Below are 8,005 nucleotides of genomic sequence, written 5' to 3'. Positions count from 1 at the left end.
GGGGTGGGTATTTGGGGCGTGCGTGGGGTATGGGCGTGGGGTGGGTATTTGGGGCGTGGGCGGTGGGTATTTGGGGCGTGCGTGGGGTGGGTATTTGGGGCGTGCGTGGGGTGGGTATTTGGGGCGGTGCGTGGGGTGGGTATTTGGGGCGCTGGGGTGGGTATTTGGGGCGTGCGTGGGGGTGGGTATTTGGGGCGTGCGTGGGGTGGGTATTTGGGGCGTGCGTGGGGTGGGTATTTGGGGTGCGTGGGTTTGCGTGGGGTGGGTATTTGGGGGCGTGGGGTGGGTATTTGGGGCGTGCGTGGGGTGGGTATTTGGGGCGTGCGTGGGGTGGGTATTTGGGCGTGCGTGGGGTGGGTATTTGGGGCGTGCGTGGGGTGGGTATTTGGGGCGTGCGTGGGGTGGGTATTTGGGGCGTGCGTGGGGTGGGTATTTGGGGCGTGGTGGGGTGGGTATTTGGGGCGTGCGTGGGGGTGGGTATTTGGGGCGTGCGTGGGGTGGGTATTTGGGGCGTGCGTGGGGTGGGTATTTGGGGCGTGCGTGGGGTGGGTATTTGGGCGTGCGCGTGGGTGGGTATTTGGGGCGTGCGTGGGGTGGGTATTTGGGGCGTGCGTGGTGGGTATTTGGGGCGGGGTGGGTATTTGGGGCGTGCGTGGGGTGGGTATTTGGGGCGTGCGTGGGGTGGGTATTTGGGGCGTGCGTGGGGTGGGTATTTGGGGCGTGCGTGGGGTGGGTATTTGGGGGCGTGGGGTGGGTATTTGGGGCGTGCGTGGGGTGGGTATTTGGGGCGTGCGTGGGGTGGGTATTTGGGGCGTGCGTGGGGTGGGTATTTGGGGCGTGCGTGGGGTGGGTATTTGGGGCGTGCGTGGGGGTGGGTATTTGGGGCGTGCGTGGGGTGGGTATTTGGGGCGTGGGGTGGGTATTTGGGGCGTGCGTGGGGTGGGTATTTGGGGCGTGCGTGGGGTGGGTATTTGGGGCGTGCGTGGGGTGGGTATTTGGGGCGTGCGTGGGGTGGGTATTTGGGGCGTGCGTGGGGTGGGTATTTGGGCGTGGGGTGGGTATTTGGGGCGTGCGTGGGGTGGGTATTTGGGGCGTGCGTGGGGTGGGTATTTGGGGCGTGCGTGGGTGGGTATTTGGGGCGTGGGTGGGTATTTGGGCGTGCGTGGGTGGGTATTTGGGGCGTGCGTGGGGTGGGTATTTGGGGCGTGCGTGGGGGTGGGTATTTGGGGCGTGCGTGGGGTGGGTATTTGGGGCGTGGGGTGGGTATTTGGGGCGTGCGTGGGGTGGGTATTTGGGGCGTGCGTGGGGTGGGTATTTGGGGCGTGGCGTGGGGTGGGTATTTGGGGCGTGCGTGGGGTGGGGTATTTGGGGCGTGCGTGGGGTGGGGTATTTGGGGCGTGCGTGGGGTGGGTATTTGGGGCGTGGGGTGGGTATTTGGGGCGTGCGTGGGGTGGGTATTTGGGGCGTGCGTGGGGTGGGTATTTGGGGCGTGCGTGGGGTGGGTATTTGGGGCGTGCGTGGGGTGGGTATTTGGGGCGTGCGTGGGGTGGGTATTTGGGGCGTGGGGTGGGTATTTGGGGCGTGCGTGGGGTGGGTATTTGGGGCGTGCGTGGGGTGGGTATTTGGGGCGTGCGTGGGGTGGGTATTTGGGGCGTGCGTGGGGTGGGTATTTGGGGCGTGGGGTGGGTATTTGGGGCGTGCGTGGGGTGGGTATTTGGGGCGTGCGTGGGGTGGGTATTTGGGGCGTGCGTGGGGTGGGTATTTGGGGCGTGCGTGGGGTGGGTATTTGGGGCGTGGGGTGGGTATTTGGGGCGTGCGTGGGGTGGGTATTTGGGGCGTGCGTGGGGTGGGTATTTGGGGCGTGCGTGGGGTGGGTATTTGGGGCGTGCGTGGGGTGGGTATTTGGGGCGTGCGTGGGGTGGGTATTTGGGGCGTGGGTGTGGGTATTTGGGGCGTGCGTGGGGTGGGTATTTGGGGCGTGCGTGGGGTGGGTATTTGGGGCGTGCGTGGGGTGGGTATTTGGGGCGTGGGGTGGGTATTTGGGGCGTGCGTGGGGTGGGTATTTGGGGCGTGCGTGGGGTGGGTATTTGGGGCGTGCGTGGGGTGGGTATTTGGGGCGTGCGTGGGGTGGGTATTTGGGGCGTGGGGTGGGTATTTGGGGCGTGCGTGGGGTGGGTATTTGGGGCGTGCGTGGGGTGGGTATTTGGGGCGTGGGTGGGTATTTGGGGCGTGCGTGGGGTGGGTATTTGGGGCGTGCGTGGGGTGGGTATTTGGGGCGTGCGTGGGGTGGGTATTTGGGGCGTGGGGTGGGTATTTGGGGCGTGCGTGGGGTGGGTATTTGGGGCGTGCGTGGGGTGGGTATTTGGGGCGTGCGTGGGGTGGGTATTTGGGGCGTGGGGTGGGTATTTGGGCGTGCGTGGGGTGGTATTTGGGGCGTGCGTGGGGTGGGTATTTGGGGCGTGCGTGGGGTGGGTATTTGGGGCGTGCGTGGGGTGGGTATTTGGGGCGTGGGGTGGGTATTTGGGGCGTGCGTGGGGTGGGTATTTGGGGCGTGCGTGGGGTGGGTATTTGGGGCGTGCGTGGGGTGGGTATTTGGGGCGTGCGTGGGGTGGGTATTTGGGGCGTGGGGTGGGTATTTGGGGCGTGCGTGGGGTGGGTATTTGGGGCGTGCGTGGGGTGGGTATTTGGGGCGTGCGTGGGGTGGGTATTTGGGGCGTGGGGTGGGTATTTGGGGCGTGCGTGGGGTGGGTATTTGGGGCGTGCGTGGGGTGGGTATTTGGGGCGTGCGTGGGGTGGGTATTTGGGGCGTGCGTGGGGTGGGTATTTGGGGCGTGGGGTGGGTATTTGGGGCGTGCGTGGGGTGGGTATTTGGGGCGTGCGTGGGGTGGGTATTTGGGGCGTGCGTGGGGTGGGTATTTGGGGCGTGCGTGGGGTGGGTATTTGGGGCGTGCGTGGGGTGGGTATTTGGGGCGTGGTGGGGTGGGTATTTGGGGCGTGGGGTGGGTATTTGGGGCGTGCGTGGGGTGGGTATTTGGGGCGTGCGTGGGGTGGGTATTTGGGGCGTGCGTGGGGTGGGTATTTGGGGCGTGCGTGGGGTGGGTATTTGGGGCGTGGGGTGGGTATTTGGGGCGTGCGTGGGGTGGGTATTTGGGGCGTGCGTGGGGTGGGTATTTGGGGCGTGCGTGGGGTGGGTATTTGGGGCGTGGGGTGGGTATTTGGGGCGTGCGTGGGGTGGGTATTTGGGGCGTGCGTGGGGTGGGTATTTGGGGCGTGCGTGGGGTGGGTATTTGGGGCGTGCGTGGGTGGGTATTTGGGGCGTGGGGTGGGTATTTGGGGCGTGCGTGGGGTGGGTATTTGGGGCGTGCGTGGGGTGGGTATTTGGGGCGTGCGTGGGGGTGGGTATTTGGGGCGTGGGGTGGCGTGGGGTGGGTATTTGGGGCGTGGGTGGGTATTTGGGGCGTGCGTGGGGTGGGTATTTGAGGCGTGCGTGGGGTGGGTATTTGGGGCGTGGGGTGGGTATTTGGGGCGTGCGTGGGGTGGGTATTTGGGGGCGTGCGTGGGGTGGGTATTTGGGGCGTGCGTGGGGTGGGTATTTGGGGCGTGGGGTGGGTATTTGGGGCGTGCGTGGGGTGGGTATTTGGGGCGTGCGTGGGGTGGGTATTTGGGGCGTGCGTGGGGTGGGTATTTGGGGCGTGCGTGGGGTGGGTATTTGGGGCGTGGGGTGGGTATTTGGGGCGTGCGTGGGGTGGGTATTTGGGGCGTGCGTGGGGTGGGTATTTGGGGCGTGCGTGGGGTGGGTATTTGGGGCGTGCGTGGGGTGGGTATTTGGGGCGTGGGGTGGGTATTTGGGGTGTGCGTGGGGTGGGTATTTGGGGCGTGGGGTGGGTATTTGGGGCGTGCGTGGGGTGGGTATTTGGGGCGTGCGTGGGGTGGGTATTTGGGGCGTGCGTGGGGTGGGTATTTGGGGCGTGCGTGGGGTGGGTATTTGGGGAGTGGGGGTGGGTATTTGGGGCGTGCCCCAAATACCCACCCCACGCACGCCCCAAATACCCACCCCACGCCCCAAATACCCACCCCACGCACGCCCCAAATACCCACCCCACGCACGCCCCAAATACCCACCCCACGCACGCCCCAAATACCCACCCCACGCCCCCAAATACCCACCCCACGCACGCCCCAAATACCCACCCCACGCACGCCCCAAATACCCACCCCACGCCCCAAATACCCACCCCACGCACGCCCCAAATACCCACCCCACGCACGCCCCAAATACCCACCCCACGCACGCCCCAAATACCCACCCCACGCACGCCCCAAATACCCACCCCACGCCCCAAATACCCACCCCACGCACGCCCCAAATACCCACCCCACGCACGCCCCAAATACCCACCCCACGCACGCCCCAAATACCCACCCCACGCACGCCCCAAATACCCACCCAAAAAACCACGCCCCAAATACCCACCCCACGCACGCCCCAAATACCCACCCCACGCACGCCCCAAATACCCACCCCACGCACGCCCCAAATACCCACCCCACGCCGCCCCAAATACCCACCCCACGCACGCCCCAAATACCCACCCCACGCACGCCCCAAATACCCACCCCACGCACGCCACAAATACCCACCCCACGCACGCCCCAAATACCCACCCCACGCCCCAAATACCCACCCCACGCACGCCCCAAATACCCACCCCACGCACGCCCCAAATACCCACCCCACGCACGCCCCAAATACCCACCCCACGCACGCCCCAAATACCCACCCCACGCCCCAAATACCCACCCCACGCACGCCCCAAATACCCACCCCACGCACGCCCCAAATACCCACCCCACGCACGCCCCAAATACCCACCCCACGCCCCAAATACCCACCCCACGCACGCCCCAAATACCCACCCCACGCACGCCCCAAATACCCACCCCACGCACGCCCAAATACCCACCCCACGCCCCAAATACCCACCCCACGCACGCCCCAAATACCCACCCCACGCACGCCCCAAATACCCACCCCACGCAAGCCCCCAAATACCCACCCCACGCACGCCCCAAATACCCACCCCACGCCCCAAATACCCACCCCACGCACGCCCCAAATACCCACCCCACGCACGCCCCAAATACCCACCCCACGCCCCAAATACCCACCCCACGCACGCCCCAAATACCCACCACACGCACGCCCCAAATACCCACCCCACGCACGCCCCAAATACCCACCCCACGCACGCCCCAAATACCCACCCCACGCCCCAAATACCCACCCCACGCACGCCCCAAATACCCACCCCAGCACGCCCCAAATACCCACCCCACGCACGCCCCAAATACCCACCCCACGCACGCCCCAAATACCCACCCCCCCAACGCAACGCCCCAATACCCACCCCACGCACGCCCCAAATACCCACCCCACGCACGCCCCAAATACCCACCCCACGCACGCCCCAAATACCCACCCCACGCCCCAAATACCCACCCCACGCACGCCCCAAATACCCACCCCACGCACGCCCCAAATACCCACCCCACGCACGCCCCAAATACCCACCCCACGCACGCCCCAAATACCCACCCCACGCACGCCCCAAATACCCACCCCACGCACGCCCCAAATACCCACCCCACGCACGCCCCAAATACCCACCCCACGCCCCAAATACCCACCCACACGCCCCAAATACCCACCCCACGCACGCCCCAAATACCCACCCCACGCACGCCCCAAATACCCACCCCACGCACGCCCCAAATACCCACCCCACGCACGCCCCAAATACCCACCCCACGCACGCCCCAAATACCCACCCCACGCCCCAAATACCCACCCCACGCACGCCCCAAATACCCACCCACGCACGCCAAATACCCACCCCACGCACGCCCCAAATACCCACCCCACGCACGCCCCAAATACCCACCCCACGCACGCCCCAAATACCCACCCCACGCACGCCCCAAATACCCACCCCACGCCCCAAATACCCACCCCACGCACGCCCCAAATACCCACCCCACGCACGCCCCAAATACCCACCCCACCGCACGCCCCAAATACCCACCCCACGCACGCCCCAAATACCCACCCCACGCCCAAATACCCACCCCACGCACGCCCCAAATACCCACCCCACGCACGCCCCAAATACCCACCCCACGCACGCCCCAAATACCCACCCCACGCCCCAAATACCCACCCCACGCACGCCCCAAATACCCACCCCACGCACGCCCCAAATACCCACCCCACGCCCCAAATACCCACCCCACGCACGCCCCAAATACCCACCCCACGCCCCAAATACCCACCCCACGCACGCCCCAAATACCCACCCCACGCCCCAAATACCCACCCCACGCACGCCCCAAATACCCACCCCACGCACGCCCCAAATACCCACCCCACGCACGCCCCAAATACCCACCCCACGCACGCCCCAAATACCCACCCCACGCCCCAAATACCCACCCCACGCACGCCCCAAATACCCACCCCACGCACGCCCCAAATACCCACCCCACGCACGCCCCAAATACCCACCCCACGCCCCAAATACCCACCCCACGCACGCCCCAAATACCCACCCCACGCACACCCCAAATACCCACCCCACGCACGCCCCAAATACCCACCCCACGCACGCCCCAAATACCCACCCCACGCCCCAAATACCCACCCCACGCACGCCCCAAATACCCACCCCACGCACGCCCCAAATACCCACCCCACGCACGCCCCAAATACCCACCCCACGCACGCCCCAAATACCCACCCCACGCACGCCCCAAATACCCACCCCACGCACGCCCCAAATACCCACCCCACGCACGCCCCAAATACCCACCCCACGCACGCCCCAAATACCCACCCCACGCACGCCCCAAATACCCACCCCACGCCCCAAATACCCACCCCACGCACGCCCCAAATACCCACCCCACGCACGCCCCAAATACCCACCCCACGCACGCCCCAAATACCCACCCCACGCACGCCCCAAATACCCACCCCACGCCCCAAATACCCACCCCACGCACGCCCCAAATACCCACCCCACGCACGCCCCAAATACCCACCCCACGCACGCCCCAAATACCCACCCCACGCCCCAAATACCCACCCCACGCACGCCCCAAATACCCACCCCACGCACGCCCCAAATACCCACCCCACGCACGCCCCAAATACCCACCCCACGCACGCCCCAAATACCCACCCCACGCCCCAAATACCCACCCCACGCACGCCCCAAATACCCACCCCACGCACGCCCCAAATACCCACCCCACGCACGCCCCAAATACCCACCCCACGCACGCCCCAAATACCCACCCCACGCACGCCCCAAATACCCACCCCACGCCCCAAATACCCACCCCACGCACGCCCCAAATACCCACCCCACGCACGCCCCAAATACCCACCCCACGCACGCCCCAAATACCCACCCCACGCCCCAAATACCCACCCCACGCACGCCCCAAATACCCACCCCACGCACGCCCCAAATACCCACCCCACGCCCCAAATACCCACCCCACGCACGCCCCAAATACCCACCCCACGCACGCCCCAAATACCCACCCCACGCACGCCCCAAATACCCACCCCACGCACGCCCCAAATACCCACCCCACGCCCCAAATACCCACCCCACGCACGCCCCAAATACCCACCCCACGCACGCCCCAAATACCCACCCCACGCACGCCCCAAATACCCACCCCACGCCCCAAATACCCACCCCACGCACGCCCCAAATACCCACCCCACGCACGCCCCAAATACCCACCCCACGCACGCCCCAAATACCCACCCCACGCACGCCCCAAATACCCACCCCACGCCCCAAATACCCACCCCACGCACGCCCCAAATACCCACCCCACGCACGCCCCAAATACCCACCCCACGCACGCCCCAAATACCCACCCCACGCCCCAAATACCCACCCCACGCACGCCCCAAATACCCACCCCACGC

The sequence above is a fragment of the Gymnoscopelus microlampas genome (genome assembly GCF_963454915.1).
Source record: "Gymnoscopelus microlampas genome assembly, chromosome: 14".
Lineage (NCBI taxonomy): Eukaryota > Metazoa > Chordata > Actinopteri > Myctophiformes > Myctophidae > Gymnoscopelus > Gymnoscopelus microlampas.
This window is presented reverse-complemented; position numbering follows the sequence as displayed.